Genomic DNA, 19,029 nt, shown 5'->3' with positions numbered 1-19,029 from the left:
GTCTGTTTGTTATGTATGTGTAAGCAATGATACACCTCTCTTACCTCTTTTCTACAGACATTTACAGGGTATATTTTTTTCAGTCTTTAATAGAGGAAGTATTGGTATTATAGAGAAAAACTAACGCACATGTTTTGTAATGTACAGTCAGGAGCAAATAATTGCAAAAATCATAAGGCCATAGAATATATTTATTACATCATAAGATTTTATCACGAATTGTACTTAACAGTATCCTGACAGGATAGTTAGAATTAATTACGTTTTATTGCTTTGAGCGTACATTGAGAAATACATGTTTTTTTTTTTTCACACATATCATTATAGGTACACATTACAATTATGCAATTTTAGTAGTTTCACCAATTGTATAGCAATACAGTCTTTATCCAATAAGTAAATTTATTCCAGTGACTATAATTTACACAATTTTATATTGTCAGACTCCAAAGCAGCTATTCTGTCAATAGTCTCTAGACACACCTTCATCTCAAATAGTAGAAATAAATAAAATGCTCTCTCAACTAATAACACTCAATGAAAGAATTGTATTCCAATGGATACCATCCCATTGTGAAGTCCTGGGAAACGAGAATGTGGATGCTGTAGCAAAGAAGGGCAGCACTGCTACTTACAGACCTGTTACTAAATCTACGTATTACTCTGTGAAAAGATTTATTAAATCTACATACTTAGACTTCAACAAACAAAATTTGATAACACAATCACAAGGGAAAAAATGGAACTCTCTGCATCATAATCCACAGTTGATTCCTGATTTACCACGCAAATTGTCTGTAGCTGCATTTAGATTGACAACAGGCCATGACTGTATGGCCAAGCATCTGCATATAATTGGAATATATCAGTCTCCTAACTGTCCATTGTGCAACTCAAACCAAGAATTGGATTCAGAACATCTCAAAATCTGTGCGTCAGTGGCTAACCATGACATTATCTTTGAAAAATATTGGAGTGCAAGAGGTCAAATGCCTGGCATTAGAAAAACAACAACATAATAATTTACACAATGTAATATAGTTCTTAATGTCACACTCGTCCTTTTCTCTTCTTCCACGTGCTCTGTCATCTGAGCTCCCTTATTCTAGATCTTTCACTAATGCATAGTATTGACATAACTGTTACTATCTTCAACTAGGAGACTTGGAAAGTTGACAAGAGACTCCTCAACATGGACATGTCTGTAACTGAGAGGGAAATTTCAAACAGGATAGAAAAAAAATACTGTCCTTGTTTTTCTTGGAAAGAGTTCACTATTATTTTAGATTGAGGCACCGCCTTCTTTAATGCATCCAATGGTTGCTTATACTGCCTGCTCATAAGACAGTAATAGCAATGCTTTTGCTGAAATGGTAGGTGGCAGCACCAAATATGCTATGTTCATCTGTATGTCTTATCCAAACTATGAAAAAAAAAAAGTTGTTCTATCTATTTTGTGCTAATGTGACATATTGAAGTGTGTTAGAAATAATAACCATCAGAAACTTGTGTGAAAAACTCATGTCGATAAATTCGTGATACCTCTACTTAATAACGTAGGGAGATTCCACTCTTTCAAGAGTAAAGAATATAATGGATTAACGAAGAGAAAGAAGAAGCTATTAGAGCCACGAAACAAAATAATATTTTAATCACATACTACAAACATAAAGCACATATATATCCTATATCCACAAGCGACTACACTGGCTGTTAGGAGCTGCCATCTAGCGGCAATTTTTTTCTGTTCGCATTACATGTTTCACCATTGAATTCGCAGGCAGTATAAGCAGCCATCGGACGCATGGATGCGTTTGAGCAGGCGGTGGGTTGGGACATTTGTAATGTGTCTGTTTTATGGGGTGTACATAAAGAAAGGTTTCATCATACTTTGAAAAATAGCTTTCAAATTGATAAAGGGAATGTTTGTGATAATTTAGATACTTGCGTGCATAGCAAGGATGGCATTTTTTTGTGTGCAAGAGGTGAGTTGTTACTAAATTCCACTCCAGGCATTGCAACCTGTTCAAGCTTGTACAATTCACAACAGATTTATTGAACTTTGATTAATGTTTATTGATTTGTACTTATACTGCTGATTCTGACAGCAGTAGCAGTTTGATTTTGAGACTGTTTTCAGCATTGTGCAAGATTTTTGGGTGTTTGCACTATGTTGTAGATGTAGACATCCAGCATTTCAGAGTTACTTTTCAACCCCATCATCAAGGAAGGTGTACCATGTTGTAGATGTAGAGACATGCAACACTTCCGAGTTACCTACTGACCACATCATCAAAGAAGGTGCATAATGTTGTAGAATGTAAAGACAGTCACCATATCCTATTCTGAATTCCAGATAAGAAAAATCCGAAGGTAAACAAACCTTGATGTGAAATGTATTATGCCGCTTTGATATGTAATGATTTTAACATATTTCTCTTCTGTCTACATTATCACTAAGAATTGCAAACTAATTTCAAACATGTACGTCATCACTAGCCAATCAGAGAACACACGTGATTTAGTTAGTTGGTATGAGAGGTGGTAAAATTTCACCCTCTTGTTTACCTCAGGGTTTTTCTTGTCAGGAATTCGAAATAGTTCTTATTGGCTCCATCACTAAGGAAGGTACACCATGTTGTAGACGTAGATACATCCAGCATTTCAGAGTTACTTTTCAATCCCATCATCAAGGAAGGTGTACCATGTTGTAGATGTAAAGACAGTCACCATATCCTATTCTGAATTCCAGATAAGATAAATCCTGAGGTAAACAAACCTTGATGTGAAATGTATTATGCCGCCGTGATAATGATTTCAACATATTTCACTTCTGTCTACATTATCACAAAGAATTGCGAACTAATTTCAAACACATACATCATCACTAGCCAATCGGAGAACACACATGATTTATTTAGTTGGTATGAGAAGTGGTAAAATTTCACTCTCTTGTTTGCCTCAGAATTTTTCTTGTTAGGAATTCGAAATAGTTCTTATTGGCCTCAACATTAAGGAAGGTGCACCATGTTGTAGACATCCAGCATTTCAGAGTTACTTTTCAACTCCATCATCAAGGAAGGTGTACCATGTTGTAGATGTAGAGACATGCAGCATTTCGAGTTACCTACTGACCCCATCATCAAAGAAGGTGCTTCATGTTGTAGATACGAGGTGTGTTCTTAAAGTAAGTTCCAAAAGGGTGTAGTAAGTAAACGGGAAGATATTTACAAACCATTTTTGTTGCATTGTATTCCCCACACTTCAATTATTTCTCAACATAATCTCCATCATTATTGAGGCATTTATTGAGTCGTGGCACAAGTCTTTCTACCCCCTCATTGTAGAATTCGTCTGCCTGCGATGCGAACCACTCCTGCACTGCTGTTTCCACTTCATTTGTGGAAAATTCAAGGAAAGCGAAGAAATTGTGAACCTCCTGTCCTCATGAATTTTTTCATCGACAGCAAGCACCAAATCGTCATTGATCAGTGATGGCCGACCGGTACGAAGCTCGTCATGCACAGAGACGCGGCTCTCGTTGAACTTCCTAACCCATCTCCTGACCATTCCATCACTAATGGCATCATCACCATACACCTCACAAAGTTGACGATGAATGTCAGCTGGTTTGATGTTTCTCGCATTCAAGAAACTGATAACAGACAGCATCTCACAGTCGGCGGGGTGCTCGATCATTTTAAACATTTCAACTAACCACACACACGGACTGAAGCTCTGAAACTGCATGCACAGCTTGCCTGAGGACTGAAGAAGAAAACACGCATGCGCAAAATAACAATTGCAGCGGTGCGACAGCTATAATTGAAAATGGAACTTACATTAAAAACACGCCTCGTATAAAGACAGTCATCATATCCTATTCTGAATTCCAGATAAAAATCCGGAGGTAAACAAACCTTGATGTGAAATGTATTATGCCGCCGTGGTAATGATTTTAACATATTTCTCTGCTGTCTACATTATTACTAACGGTCAACATCTCTGTAAGGAATTGCAAACTAATTTCAAACATGTATGTCATCACTAGCCAATTGGAGAACACACATGATTTAGTTAGTTGGTATGAGAGGTGGTAAAACTCCACCCCTTTGTTTACCTCAGAATTTTTCTTATCAGGAATTCGAAATAGTTCTTATTGGCCTCATCCTCAAGGAAGATGTTGTAGATGTAGAGACATCCAACATTTTCGAACTGCTAGAGTCATCCAGCATTTTCGAGCTACTTATCGGCCTTCTCATCAAGCAAAGGGCAAACCTACGTGTTGGATCCCGTTCACAGCCATTATGCAGCTCCGAAATATTGGTTGCCTCTCTCTATGGTCCACCGCCTGCTCAATCGCATCCAATGGCTGCTTATACTACCTACTCATTCATTGGTCAAACATGTAACATATTATGCGTATATCTACAAGCAACTTCACTAACCATAAGGAACTGCCATCTAGCGACAGTTTTTTTCTTTCCAGAGTTGCTCAGTTACAAAAGCTGCTCTGTGACAGAATTAAAAACACTTTCCAAGTTAAAATGGCAAATTAACTACTACTAGGACATTTTATGGTACTTATAAGGTTAAGTTATTATTTTTGTTCTTAAAAGACTGATGAAGACCATAGTACAGTAGAATTCCTCATATCTGGCAACTGTGGAACAAAGCCAGTGCCAGATAACTGATTTTGTAATTGGAAAATACGTTTATAGGTTGTGTAAAGACATACTGTACTGCACAAACATTTTTCTTCCATGTTTAAATTGAGTGATTTTCATATATGTAGATATTTAAAAATAAAGTTTTGAAATACGTACAATGTTTATTTTTAGTACTGAATATAGTAATGTACAGCTGTCAAAAAAAAAAAAAAAGTGGCCGCACTCGTGAACAGCGAATATTTTCAAAGTCCACTTCGGGTCGCGGCAATGTTACACGATGCATGTGCTTGTACAAGCAGTTCCGGAACTATGAAAGTGTTCCATATCTGCGCCTCGTAGACCAGCGGTAGAGTGCTTGTTTAATGATTCAAAGGTCGTGGGTTCGGGCCTTCTTCAAGTTTTCATTTTATTTTTTAATCGTTCTTTAGCGATGTAAATGATATTCAAATTATCATTTATATCCAGTTATCGTTCTTTATGGATATCACGTAATTTATATTTTATCGTTCTTTAGAGATATGAATAAAATTCAGGTCATCATTTGTATTCTGTTATCGTATTATAACGATATGAATAATACTTATTATTACTGTATATCCAATGGGGGTTAGCCCTATTTTACATATGTATGTTAGGGCTATAGTTTTATACAAAAAAAAGATAAGCATAAAGAGAAATGGAAAAGAAAATTAAATTAGCTTACGCGATGTAAACAAAACATAAATAATCCGTACATTAGGCATTGCAATTGCAAAACAAATATCAGGTATCAATTTGAAACATACAAAAACATTAACAACACACATACACAACACTTCTATAACACAAACATGCAGCTTTCCGTACCATACATCTTAAATTAATACACAATAGTCACACAAACACAATCAAACTATAATTACGACATTGCGACGACATCAAGCATCCCATAACTGACTCACATACATAACAAATCAAGCATCCGTTACAACACATACACTTCAACATAGTAACCACACTTTTAAGAGTTACAAATTTGGCTCCAAGAAGAATAAATAGGACACTGTTACTAATTTCTATTCTTCTACAATTTCTTAAATACATCTGTAATAAATCTGTGAAATTCCGATATGAATAATATTCACGTTTTTTATATTGTTATCGTTCTTTAGCTATTTAAATAATATTCAAGTTATCATTTACATTCTGTTTTCCTTCATTAGCATTATAAAACAATATTCAAGTTATTTATATTGTTATTGTTCTTTCGCAATATATTAATTAAACAAACCGATATTTATCATTTATATTCTGTTATCGTTCTTTAGTGATACCGTATAAATAATATTCAAGTTATTTATATTGCAATCGTTCTTTAGCGATATAAATAACATAAATTTAATATTAGGTTTGGAAAAATCCAGTTGCATAATACTGGTATTAGTTTTTCTTTTTTTGTATTATTACATTATACTATCTTGAACCACAATAAAATGAAAAGGAGTAACGAGGAATTGAACCTGAGACATTAACATCTAAATTCCGACGTTCGTCCGCTGAGCTACGAGAGCAAAAGTGTGGAAACATTTTCGGAAAAATTGGCCCAATCACACTCAGATTTTCTGATGATTCGTAGAAGCTAGTCCAGGATGCGGGGGGCAAAGACTAATTGAGATTTCCCGGTCTCTGACCGGGTCAAACATCCTGATAGAATTAATATTTAACCCTTGCCGTGACTTTCGGTGAAGTCCGGAGGGCCCAATTAGTCAAATCCACTCTCATCTCCACGCTTGGGCCCCCTGGAATTTAATAAGATGCGAAAGAGATAGTGGTGTGCGGAAAGCAACGGGATGTTACCGCATTTAGGCCTATCCTTCCCAAGAAAAACTGCAAACATGAACAAAGGAAGCTTTTAATAGAAGAAGAAGGATCTTCTGCGGACCTCTGGAAAAAGAACTAAGGAAGAGACTAGTGAAGTGCTTTGTGTGGAGTGTGGCATTGTATGGGGAAAGAACATGGACATTACGACGAAATGAAGAGAAACGAATTGAAGCATTTGAAATGTGGATGTGGAGAAGAACGGTGCGTGTGAAGTGGACAGATAGAATAAGAAATAAAATTGTGTTTGAAAAATTGAGTGAAGAAAGAATGATGCTGAAACTGATTAGAAAGAGAAAAAGGAATTGGTTGGGTCTCTGGTTGAAAAGAATAATAGACGACATTAGGATATGTGGATCATATGCGGAGACTAAGAGGAAGGCAGAAAATAGGAAAGATTGGAGATTGCTGTGTTTGCAATGAAAGACCTGCCCATGAACAGAACATTTATGTGTGTATGTTCAGAATGCCTGGAATATCGTGTCTAAGAACAGTCGCTATTTGCAAAGACTAGTCAATTCCATGCCCACTCGACTGCAAGATGATCGAGATAAGAGGAAGATAGACTAAATATTGAATTGTGGCTTTTTGTTTTGTTTTTTGAATGCTTAATTGTTTGAATGTTTTAAGGCCGACGCCAGTAAATTTGTTATGTTTATGCCACGAAAGATATTTTATTGAGAATAAAATCTTTTTTCTTTCCATTTGCAGCCACAATATCATAATGATAATGATAAAGTCATGGCATAATATATTAATGAATCTGATGTTAATTACTAAAATAATCATAAAAGAGAAAGGAGCCATTATGTTTAGTTTGTCTCTCTCAAAAACAGAACAAAAAAGGACATAAAAAGCACGAGGTTGTAGTCGAACGCAGGACCTCATGAATAAGAGGCCTGAACGCTACCATTATGCTATCGAATAACACACAGTATACTTCAATTATAACTGTAGATATCAGGCAACGTGGTCCAACAACATGTAACATCGCCTGTCTCCGAATTGTAGAGAAGATACCCGAAGGGAACTTTGTTTCAGGAGAGCGGCCACTTTTTCTTTTGACAGCTGTACATTCTTCAGTTTATAATTTATTGTAATGCATAATAGCATAAAAAATACTAAACGTTTTCGTAACCTTATGGCAATTTTAAATAGCGGTCATGTGACGTGAAGAGCAGTGTAGCTAACATCGCAACTGTGAAGATGAAGTAGTGCTCGATGATTTGAACCTCTTTAATATATCTCCAATGTCTTCTTTATATATACTGTCTATCACTCGAATGAGACTTTTACCTGCTGTAGGAACAGAGAATTTCACACTTTCCTGTTTAGACTCGTACAACACCCCTTCGAATAGGTGAGTGGTAAATTTAAAGATATCGCCTCTATGAATTGTTTGCAAGGCCCAAGTGACAGCTTACCAGTCTCTAGGGATATAACGGGGTTTTCTGTTTTCACTCGTGAACAATGTAAAGAGTAAACAATATGCGGCATGTGCAATCCACGAAAACCACTCACATCTTCAACTCTTCACTTTCGCATGAATGATTTTTTTTTCTTTTGGCCTAGCCAAAAGTGCCGTTGTTTTGGTATTGCTGGTTATTTGGGTGCCGAATACGAGGGATTTTACTGTATATTTGGTGTTGTCACCTACCATTTCAATAAAAGCATTGTTAGAATGGTCTTATGAGCAAGTAGTATAAGCAACCATCAAATGCGTTGAAGCAGGCGGTGCCATGTTCATGAGAATGAAAAAATTCTCATCACAGCACCAATAGTGTTACCTGACATTATTCCTTTTGTTCATTATTTTCTTTTTCTGGCTTCTTTCTTTATTGTTTCTTAGTGCAATCTACTTTCGAGTAGTTCTCTTTTTTAAGGAGAGTCTGATGGCTTGTAGTGCTGCCTGAAGCGTATTGTGCTGACCTCCCTTTTTATGGGATGATTATTGAAGTTCTCAGGACCACATTCTTGTAAGTATCGTGATTCACTGTTATCAAATAGTACCGATGGCTCAAACTTTCTTGTAAAGAGTGGAGTTTTATGTAGTATCATATAGCAAAATATATCGTGAGAAGTAGTAAACGTAAAAATATGCAATATAATTTTATTATGTAATATCAAATCAATGTTTTATCAACACATTGTTGATTACAACATTATTTGCAAAGACATTGATAAATTATTTAGCAACAAAAACGGTGATATACTGTATATATTTGGACATGGCACCATACAGGGACAGTAACAAATTATTTTGATATATTTTCATTTAATAGTCATTTAATAACGTGGTTTTCGGATGTTTTATTGTAAATATTAAATGTTATGTTTTATTTAACGACACTCGCAACTGCCGAGATTATATCAGCGTCGCCGGTGTGCCGGAATTTTGTCCCGCCGAAGTTCTTTTACATGCCAATAAATCTATTGACATGAGCCTGTTGCATTTTAGCATACTTAAATGTCGACCTAGCCTGGGATCGAACCCACAACCTCGGGCATAGAAGGCCAACCAGACCAACCTGCTATATTGTAATATTATACTAGGTTATGTTATGATACTGAGGTTGTGAAATACAACAGTCTTAAGTGGTAGCCTATTTTCTATATTTATGTGATGTACAGTAGAATCTCTATTTAACTTTTTTCTGAGGACACAGCATAATTAACCTTAAACAGGAGTTCACGCTAAATAGGATTTTGCTGTTTTTGTTTAAAAATATTGAATACTTTTGCAAAAATTCTGTTTACTTACAAGAAAGTTACAATAAGTAAATTATGGATAATACTGTACAAGAAACTGGAAAACTTTAAATGGAAGCTGGATGCTAATCAAGCATTCATGTCGCCATCTTGGATATATTCACATTTTGATTTTTTTTTTTTCATTTTGCGAATTAAACTAATCCCCCCTCCCCATGAGAAAGCATTTTTTTTTTTGCTACCAATAGGTTTGTTCCAGCACGGTTTGGAATCTATTCTGAACTACCTGCTCATGCACAGTAGCTCAATGTGTGTTCCAACAAGACTAGAACTGATTCCAAACCGATAACTTCCAGTTTCCTGTTCCAGCGTGCTTCGGAACAAGTGAAACACGATTGTTAATTGTGTCGGAATATGATCTTCGATAATAATCTCTATCACCATTGGCACTACTTTCTTGTTGGTGCGGTACAGGCTACCAACCAGTGGTAATTTCTAAACAAACAAAGTGTCCTGCTCTGGAATCTCGGTAGTGCCAGTAGTAGTTTTCGTCGTCTTCATCATCACCATTTCCGCAGGAATACTTGAGGAATGTCAGACGAAAATACTTTGGTTCGAATCTAGATATAGAGGTTTTCAGGTCTGCAGAATGGACCTTACTATGAAATTGTTTAAATATGAATAAAAGATTACTTTGTCTAAATGCAAAATTTGATAATATTAAAATCATAAAAGTGCCCTGGTGCCGCCCAATCTCGAAAAAAATAGTACCTTGGCACCGCAAGGCCTGAAATATGCCCCTGTCCCCCCACATCCACTATCCAGAAATTCGCACTTCCACTGACACTAAAAATGCTTCCTCGCTGGTGTGGTCCAGGCCCCCAAAACCCAGAAATTTGCACCTAGACATCTCGAGCAAAGTCAAGTAAGTACTTAAATTACATGTTTCATCTGCACGTGCCATAATGGCAGCAATAAATCCAATCATTACTACATAGAAAAGTAAAACAATTGAATAGTTCTAGATTATTCCTTGAAAAGTATTAGGTGCCTGAAAGTAAAAACCATGTTCTTTAGTACAGAATTGTTAAAGGAAAAATGTTGCCTCCTTTGGTCTAGTTCTTTTTGTAGAATTACCCATTGCTTTCGAATTTGAAGAGCTGCAACTGAATAATTGTAAGCATATTAGGCCTAATTGTCAAAATCTACATTTCGTCATAGCTTGGTATAAAAATTGTGTGCCAAGATTCTCTGAATATTTTATATTTACATTCAAATATTTACCCCATTTCAATAATGTTAATGATTTGTCATTTCCATAATATTATGACATTTTTATTTGAAAAAATAAGTAGGCCCACTCATTAAGTTTCGAATTATCTAGATCCTAAGTACACTTAGTTAACATGGTAGAGAACATGACATGTAAAAAAAAAAGTGTATTCATGCAATTGTTTGAAAACTTTTAACTAAGTTACTGCCCAAAAAAATAAATAGGTCTATTTGGCTTCCCGCTGTTTTACCATATGTTAGAATTGATACGTTTTGTTCTGCTCATCCAGAGTTATATTCAGGCATGGGTTTGATTCCCACTTTTGCTGATTACCTGGTTGGGTTTTTCCCAATCGTAAGTTCAATGTTAGGTAACCTATGGCAAATCAGTCTCATCTCACCAAATACCATCACCAATCCCATTGAAGGTAAATAACAAAATAGTTGATACAGCATCGTTAAATAGCAACTAAAAATACCTTTTATTCTAATCTTCTCATTAACAACTTTTCTGCTCATGTGATTCTCCTATTAAAAGATTTGGCCTTATTTATTTGTTAGGTAACACCAGTAACGTGCAGTCCACCCAAGCAACCCAAGCACGGCTTGGGCAGCACTGATTGATTATAAGAATCACGATATCTACGTAAATCCATGATTAAACTTTCTGTTTATTTAATCATAAAGTCCTGAAACGTTTATAGATGCGTTTTGTCATTGTAAGTCGCGTGATGAGGTACATACAATGCACATACTGCGTACCAGCAGTGCTGAATGTAGGTTAGCATGGAAGTTGCCATGACAACCCACGTCATCATAACTTCTAACCAATGAGGGACGCCTCACGATACTGTAGTAGATGCATATACCCCTAGCAATCGGTAGCCTGCCTGAGCTGGCTCGTGGTGGGTCCCACCACGAGCTGGCTGTGTGCGCGAAGTCGAATGAGTGTAAAACATACTGTTTCTCTCGCGTTTGTTTGTACTGGTACTTTGTAGTTACGTTGTGTACGTGTATATAAGTGCAATAAAAAGTTCTGATTATGTCTGGTGATAATTTAATTCAGCAACAAAAGCTAAATACAATAATTTAACTAAAGCAATACGGGATCATAAATAAATGATGTTGCTATTGCACATATTCGTGCTTTTAACATACTCGCAACTTTTGGAACTGTGCATATTGAAACTGAGCAAAAGGACCAAACACAACAAAGTATTATTCTACATGATAAAAAGGTAATACGCAATAGAGACATTCTGAAAAGGCTTATAAACGCCGTTTGTTTACTTGCAAAACTGGAACTTTCATTTAGAGAAAACGGTAAGTCGAAAATGTCCAACAACCGCGGTAATTACAGCATTTAGAACTTTTGGACTACACCACCCAGTACGACCCTCTTCTAAAAAACCACTTGAAGACATCTACAGTATTCAAAGGTGTACAGCCCAGTTACTTTATGGTGACAGCTCGTCGACGCGAGAGAGGAGAAGGTTCGACTGTGGGAGGGAGACCGACCCGAGACGGAGGGAATGGAGGGAGAGAAATACAGTCATATTAGAAATGAAGTCTCACGTTGCGGCGTCTGCATAATTTTGAGCTCCTGTCACTGTGTTCACTTCATACTCCGGAACAATAGTCACTAATAAACACTAAACAAGTAAACTAACATGGAAATACAATGAGCAGCAGTTCGGAACAAGAGTCGTTAATAAACACTAAAGTAGTAAACTAATGGAAATACAATGAGCAGGAGTTCGGAACAGTAATAAACACTAAAGAAGTAAACTAATGTGGAAATACAATGAGCAGCAGTTCGGAACAATAGTCACTAATAAACACTAATGTAGTAAACTAATGGAAATACAATGAGCAGGAGTTCGAAACAATAATAAACACTAAAGAAGTAAACTAATGTAGAAATACAATGAGCAGCAGTTCGTAACAATAGTCACTAATAAACACTAAAGTAGTAAACTAATGGAAATACAATGAGCAGCAGTTCGGAACAATAGTCACTAATAAACACTAAAGTAGTAAACTAATGGAAATACAATGAGCAGGAGTTCGGAACAGTAATAAACACTAAAGAAGTAAACTAATGTGGAAATACAATGAGCAGCAGTTCGTAACAATAGTCACTAATAAACACTAAAGTAGTAAACTAATGGAAATACAATGAGCAGCAGTTCGGAACAATAGTCACTAATAAACACTAAAGTAGTAAACTAATGGAAATACAATGAGCAGGAGTTCGGAACAGTAATAAACACTAAAGAAGTAAACTAATGTGAAAATACAATGAGCAGCAGTTCGGAACAATAGTCACTAATAAACACTAATGTAGTAAACTAATGGAAATACAATGAGCAGGAGTTCGAAACAATAATAAACACTAAAGAAGTAAACTAATGTAGAAATACAATGAGCAGCAGTTCGTAACAATAGTCACTAATAAACACTAAAGTAGTAAACTAATGGAAATACAATGAGCAGGAGTTCGAAACAATAATAAACACTAAAGAAGTAAACTAATGTAGAAATACAATGAGCAGCAGTTCGTAACAATAGTCACTAATAAACACTAAAGTAGTAAACTAATGGAAATACAATGAGCAGGAGTTCGAAACAATAATAAACACTAAAGAAGTAAACTAATGTGGAAATACAATGAGCAGCAGTTCGGAACAATAGTCACTAATAAACACTAATGTAGTAAACTAATGGAAATACAATGAGCAGGAGTTCGAAACAATAATAAACACTAAAGAAGTAAACTAATGTAGAAATACAATGAGCAGCAGTTCGTAACAATAGTCACTAATAAACACTAAAGTAGTAAACTAATGGAAATACAATGAGCAGCAGTTCGGAACAATAGTCACTAATAAACACTAAAGTAGTAAACTAATGGAAATACAATGAGCAGGAGTTCGGAACAGTAATAAACACTAAAGAAGTAAACTAATGTGGAAATACAATGAGCAGCAGTTCGTAACAATAGTCACTAATAAACACTAAAGTAGTAAACTAATGGAAATACAATGAGCAGCAGTTCGGAACAATAGTCACTAATAAACACTAAAGTAGTAAACTAATGGAAATACAATGAGCAGGAGTTCGGAACAGTAATAAACACTAAAGAAGTAAACTAATGTGAAAATACAATGAGCAGCAGTTCGGAACAATAGTCACTAATAAACACTAATGTAGTAAACTAATGGAAATACAATGAGCAGGAGTTCGAAACAATAATAAACACTAAAGAAGTAAACTAATGTAGAAATACAATGAGCAGCAGTTCGTAACAATAGTCACTAATAAACACTAAAGTAGTAAACTAATGGAAATACAATGAGCAGGAGTTCGGAACAGTAATAAACACTAAAGAAGTAAACTAATGTGGAAATACAATGAGCAGCAGTTCGGAACAATAGTCACTAATAAACACTAATGTAGTAAACTAATGGAAATACAATGAGCAGGAGTTCGAAACAATAATAAACACTAAAGAAGTAAACTAATGTGGAAACGCAATGAACAGCAGTTCGGAACAATAGTCACTAATAAACACTAAAGTAGTAAACTAATGGAAATACCATGAGCAGGAGTTCGGAACAATAATAAACACTAAAGAAGTAAACTAATGTGGAAATACAATGAGCAGCAGTTCGGAACAATAGTCACTAATAAACACTAATGTGGAAATAAAATGGGCAGCAATCGAATCATTATATTTAACAGTTAATCACTAATTAACAATGAAATATACTCATGCGGAAATACCGGTAATGTTCATCAGACATCACTGTTACCTTACCATCATCATCATCATCATCATCATCATCATCATCATGATCCATATGAATGATGGGGCGGCCTTCTTCTCTGTACTTCTTTATTTTCCTCAAATACTGCAAACTTTTGGCCCTAATGCTGTGATTCCCCATCACAATTTGGCAATTATTTTGTGTTTTTTTTTTTTTTTTTCCAATGAAATCCTAATTTGAAAATAACTTTCCTTAAAGTCGAGATACCTCCCTGAAAGTCGATAGTCTTTCAATTTCAATAATATATTTTTTTTAAGTGTGGGCCGCTATTTCTGTGAAATATAGAACTCGTGCTTTGGTTCGTCTTATGACAGCTTCATTAAAGTTGTCCACAGTTGATTTCGGAGCCGATTATCAATGTCTTTACTCTCCCTTATTATTTGGGTAACACAGCTCTCAGACAGCGGTAAACTCTGCTACAAGTTTTCCAACATTTATTACGTTTTTTCTTCCGACGCTATCTTCATAAAGCGCTACACGTTGCTCACGACTTCTCGCGACTGTGAATGCAATACCCGACCTTTCAGTTTGCTTCTAACAGGCAGCATTTTCACAAACAGAACATAGCAGTGAATCTAGACAATAAATACTACATAGTAAACAATACAAAACAGAAGCACTACAACTATTTAAGTAACTAAATGAAATGTACGTAATAAACACACTAAATTGCCGACAGTGGTGGTGTAGTACATCCCAAAGACCTTATAATAGTATGGTACATCCTTAGCGCGACTGTACGCCGTTGCTTACGGGATTACACAAGCTGGCGCATAGCACGATCGAGAGTAGGTCTCTGTGAGTCATGACAATTTCTGCCGCTAGGTTCGCCTCTCTGCCCTATGAAATGATGAATAGTACCATTACAAAGCATTGTGCATCGTGAAAATAGTTCGATTAATTGTGCATTACTGATTGAGTACGAATATTATAAATATGCCAAGCATATTACAGTGTTATTTGAAGTTTGTTCAGCTAAGTTATATTCGAAAATTGTCTGTGTTTTGCTATGTGAAGAACTCGGTACCAACAGGTCGTATCTTTATAGGTTAAGGTAAATGTCAAAGTTCTCTCATATAACAAGCAATGCTATGTTAAAAGTGGCGAATTGCATTTTCCGACTCTCGAATGATGTGACCCGAAATGTAAAATAATTTCATGCATTGTTTCACTTACCAAGCATTACTGATATAGGCCTAATGAAAATGTGAACGACGTGATGTAAACATTGAAAATAATGTTGTTACTGTTTTCCCTTTCTCTTTTAGAAAATACCGACAAAAGTAATGAATTATCTTCATGCTGTACTTATTAGGTAATTAATGTGTATATGTCTGTATTTTAGACCTGTGTATTGTTACGTAATTATCAGTGAATTAGGTTAGAGAACTTAACAAGGTTAGTATGAGATTAGGTATGCACCTCAAACTGTAACTAATAATGGCTGCTGCCGAAATAGGCTGAGGTGGTTATCGTGTGAAACAAATTATATCTGGAATATCTAGTTTTATTATATACGGATACGTAAAGTTTTTTTGTTTTTGTTTTGTTTTAGCATGTGTTTTTAATTTTGTGAGGTTATATCTAGCCTAATTTCTTTTTATTCTTGTATCATTACCAATACATTAATTTATTTTATAATATTCATTTCAGGTGTTACATCTATGGTGGCAACTCTACTTATGTTAGGATATGAAGTAACAGTATATATTCAACTTCATCATTTGCTAAAAATTAAAGAAAACTGTATGTCTTCGACTCATTCCATCGTCATTTCTTCTTATGTATGTGAACCACGTTCGTTCTAAAAGTGCTACAATAAATGAACACTATAGACAACGTGATGGAACAATTTACAAGTTACTGTTAAAATGCTCAACATTTTCAAGTGGTGCTATACCCATTGTTTCAAAATGTACATACATATTTTTACATTTCTATAAGAGGTGTCATAAATTATTTCAGCATATTTGTAAATTCTTCAAAATTAATTATTCTAATTAATACCATAAAGTAATGAAATAATATAGCCTAGGCCTATATGTCATTTTATACTACCGGTATTGATGTTGATGTTGGTAAATTAATCCAATTTCACAGTGTTGTCTTTTGTATTGTGGTTCATAACAATTATAACAGTATGTACGTGGAAATGTTTTTAAAATAATAAATTCTAGTTCATGATTTTAAGTGGTCGTTTCAATGGGAGGTTATATTGGAAAGATGATCACAAATGGATAATTTACTGCAAGATACAAGAACTGAATATAAGTGAGTGTTCCGTTGAAAGTGAAAATTTCGTTTTACAAGAGCTGAGTAGGCGTACACGCACTAAAATACTACAGCGTTTACTATTACTATGCTCAATAGATTAATCAGTAGGCCTATAGAAATGTTTTCACCACTGCAAGAAAAAATCGCGCAATAATTATACTTCTCAGTTATTGTGACGTCCGTATTTTTTTTAAAAAGAGAGGGAAAAGTTAGGCCTTCTTGCAAATGCGTAATTATGAATTCAAGGAAATTAAAGATAATGCAGTACCTTAATTAGTTGCAATATCTTATTTAATAACAATATTAATAATATTAGGTGAAAAGGGTAGGCTGTAGTGCGTGTATGTAAGATGTCAAGTTAATTTATTTCCGGAAATGTTTGGTGTATGAACTGAAGTACAGAGCAGACAGTCCCTCAGTTTATATGTAATATGTTTTAATATCAAGAATGACAGCCTTTTATTGTAATATAATTGAGGAGTAGAAGTTTGCAAATTACGTCTATTGTCCATAAAATATTGTACGAAGCATTTAATAAGCAATGATGAGTCCTTTAAATGTCCCAAATGTCAATGTCTTTTAAGTGTTCTGCTATGAATATATAGGGCAGAACAGCGCTCCGAGCGGCGGAATTGGCATTACGAGGGAACCACTTCAGACTCGTTTTTCAAGCTCTATGCTCCAGCTTGTATAATCTCGTAAGCAACGCTGTACGCCCACACTAACGTTCCCGAGATGTGACTGCTAGCGCAGCCAGGGGAAGACTAAAGGGAACATCCCTTCGAACAAACAGTGAACTCGCCCAAACCACTGCGTCGCCAGGCCAGAGCTGTCACCATAAAGTAACTGGCCTGTACCTATCAAATCGTATGCAAAGTGATTTAATTGAATCTGTGCACTTAATAAGGAAATTAAACAGCAATTACAGAAATCTGATCTTTTTTTTTGCCATATTAGGTGATGAGACAACTGACATATCGAATAAATCACAATTTTCTCTCGTTTATCGATATACGATTGAAGGAAGGGTGGTAGAGTGGTTTGTGTGCCTCCATGATGTGAGGACAAAACAGCGGCAGCACATTCTGATTTTATTTTTAAGAGATATTCAAGACTTTTCAAACTGCAGTAAGAAACTTGTCGCACAAAGGGAAGTGCAGTGATGGCCTCTTTATTACATGGTGTCAAACTAATATTAAGGCGTCTTTTTCACAAGCTCTCTTTGTTCACTGTTATGCACACTGTTTAAATTTAGCACTGTCCCAAAGTGCTTCAAATATTCCTGAATGCCGTATATTTTTTGCTAAACTTTCTGGGCTTGCAGCGTTTTTCTCCAAATCATCTAAGCGCACAAAATTTCTTGATGAATTTCTGGGTCGACGATTATTACCACACGTTTCCCCAACAAGATGGAATAGCTCGTCACGACTTACCAATACTTAGAGTAGTCTTTTATAATAGTATTTTTAATTTTAGGCAGTAGTTGCAGTAGGCCCAATCTTATAGACTTTGTAAAAAAAATGGGTACCAAATACTAACGTATTTTATAATTAGTAATATTATAAGTATTTGAATCAAATATAAATAGTAAGAAGGAAAAGAAAACTTGACTACACGGCTGCTTGGGTAATCTATTGGGCCACCGCACGTCACTGGGTAACACTGATGGAAGCAAATATGACACTGAGTCCTCTAAAGGGATAGATGGTGTAGTTTATATAAAAGTAGAAGTAAATCTTCTGGAATACCGTCTTACAGGTTCTGACAATAAGGTGAGTTTCTTTAGAATGAAAATATACAGTTTTGTACGAGAAATTTCGGTGATTAAATTCCATTACCGCTGTAAGATGAATGATTAAATATTACCTTGTGTTTGTAATAAATAACCAGTTATAGAAGCAGAGGCTTTATTCCTTAAAATATGACTACCGAATCAAAATTCCAATCAACAAACCCATTACTACTGACAACCATTAAACAATATAACAATGCTGATACCAATACCACAGTCAACCCTTCTGCTAATTTAGAAATGTCATAGACGTCTGTAACATAGAGAAGTAGAGTGATAATTTCTTTTCTTTGATGGGATGAACATGACCCTTTAGTGACACTGAGCTCCTTGACTCTGTCCTAGGATCTTGCAGTTCTTCGCACAGCTCTAGTATATCCCTGCTCTCTTCTACTTCCGATTCATCTGTTTCTTGTTGCTGGTTCTAACTGTTGAAGTTCAACTTCAAGCGATTCTCAGGTTAGACAATCACCTCTGGGAGTGAGCTGCCAAGTAGAGACAGTAGTCTCTCATCCATCAGTCAGTCTATCATATATGTAGCCTGGGTTTGCTTCTAAAAGCTCCACCTCTTCTACCACCAGATTATACTTGCTCATGCGAACATTTTTCTTCATTAAGACATGCA

The sequence above is a fragment of the Periplaneta americana genome, chromosome 6, assembly GCF_040183065.1.
Source record: "Periplaneta americana isolate PAMFEO1 chromosome 6, P.americana_PAMFEO1_priV1, whole genome shotgun sequence".
Taxonomy (NCBI): Eukaryota; Metazoa; Arthropoda; class Insecta; order Blattodea; family Blattidae; genus Periplaneta; species Periplaneta americana.
The sequence above is the reverse complement of the archived record's forward strand: the minus strand, read 5'-3'. Positions refer to the sequence as shown.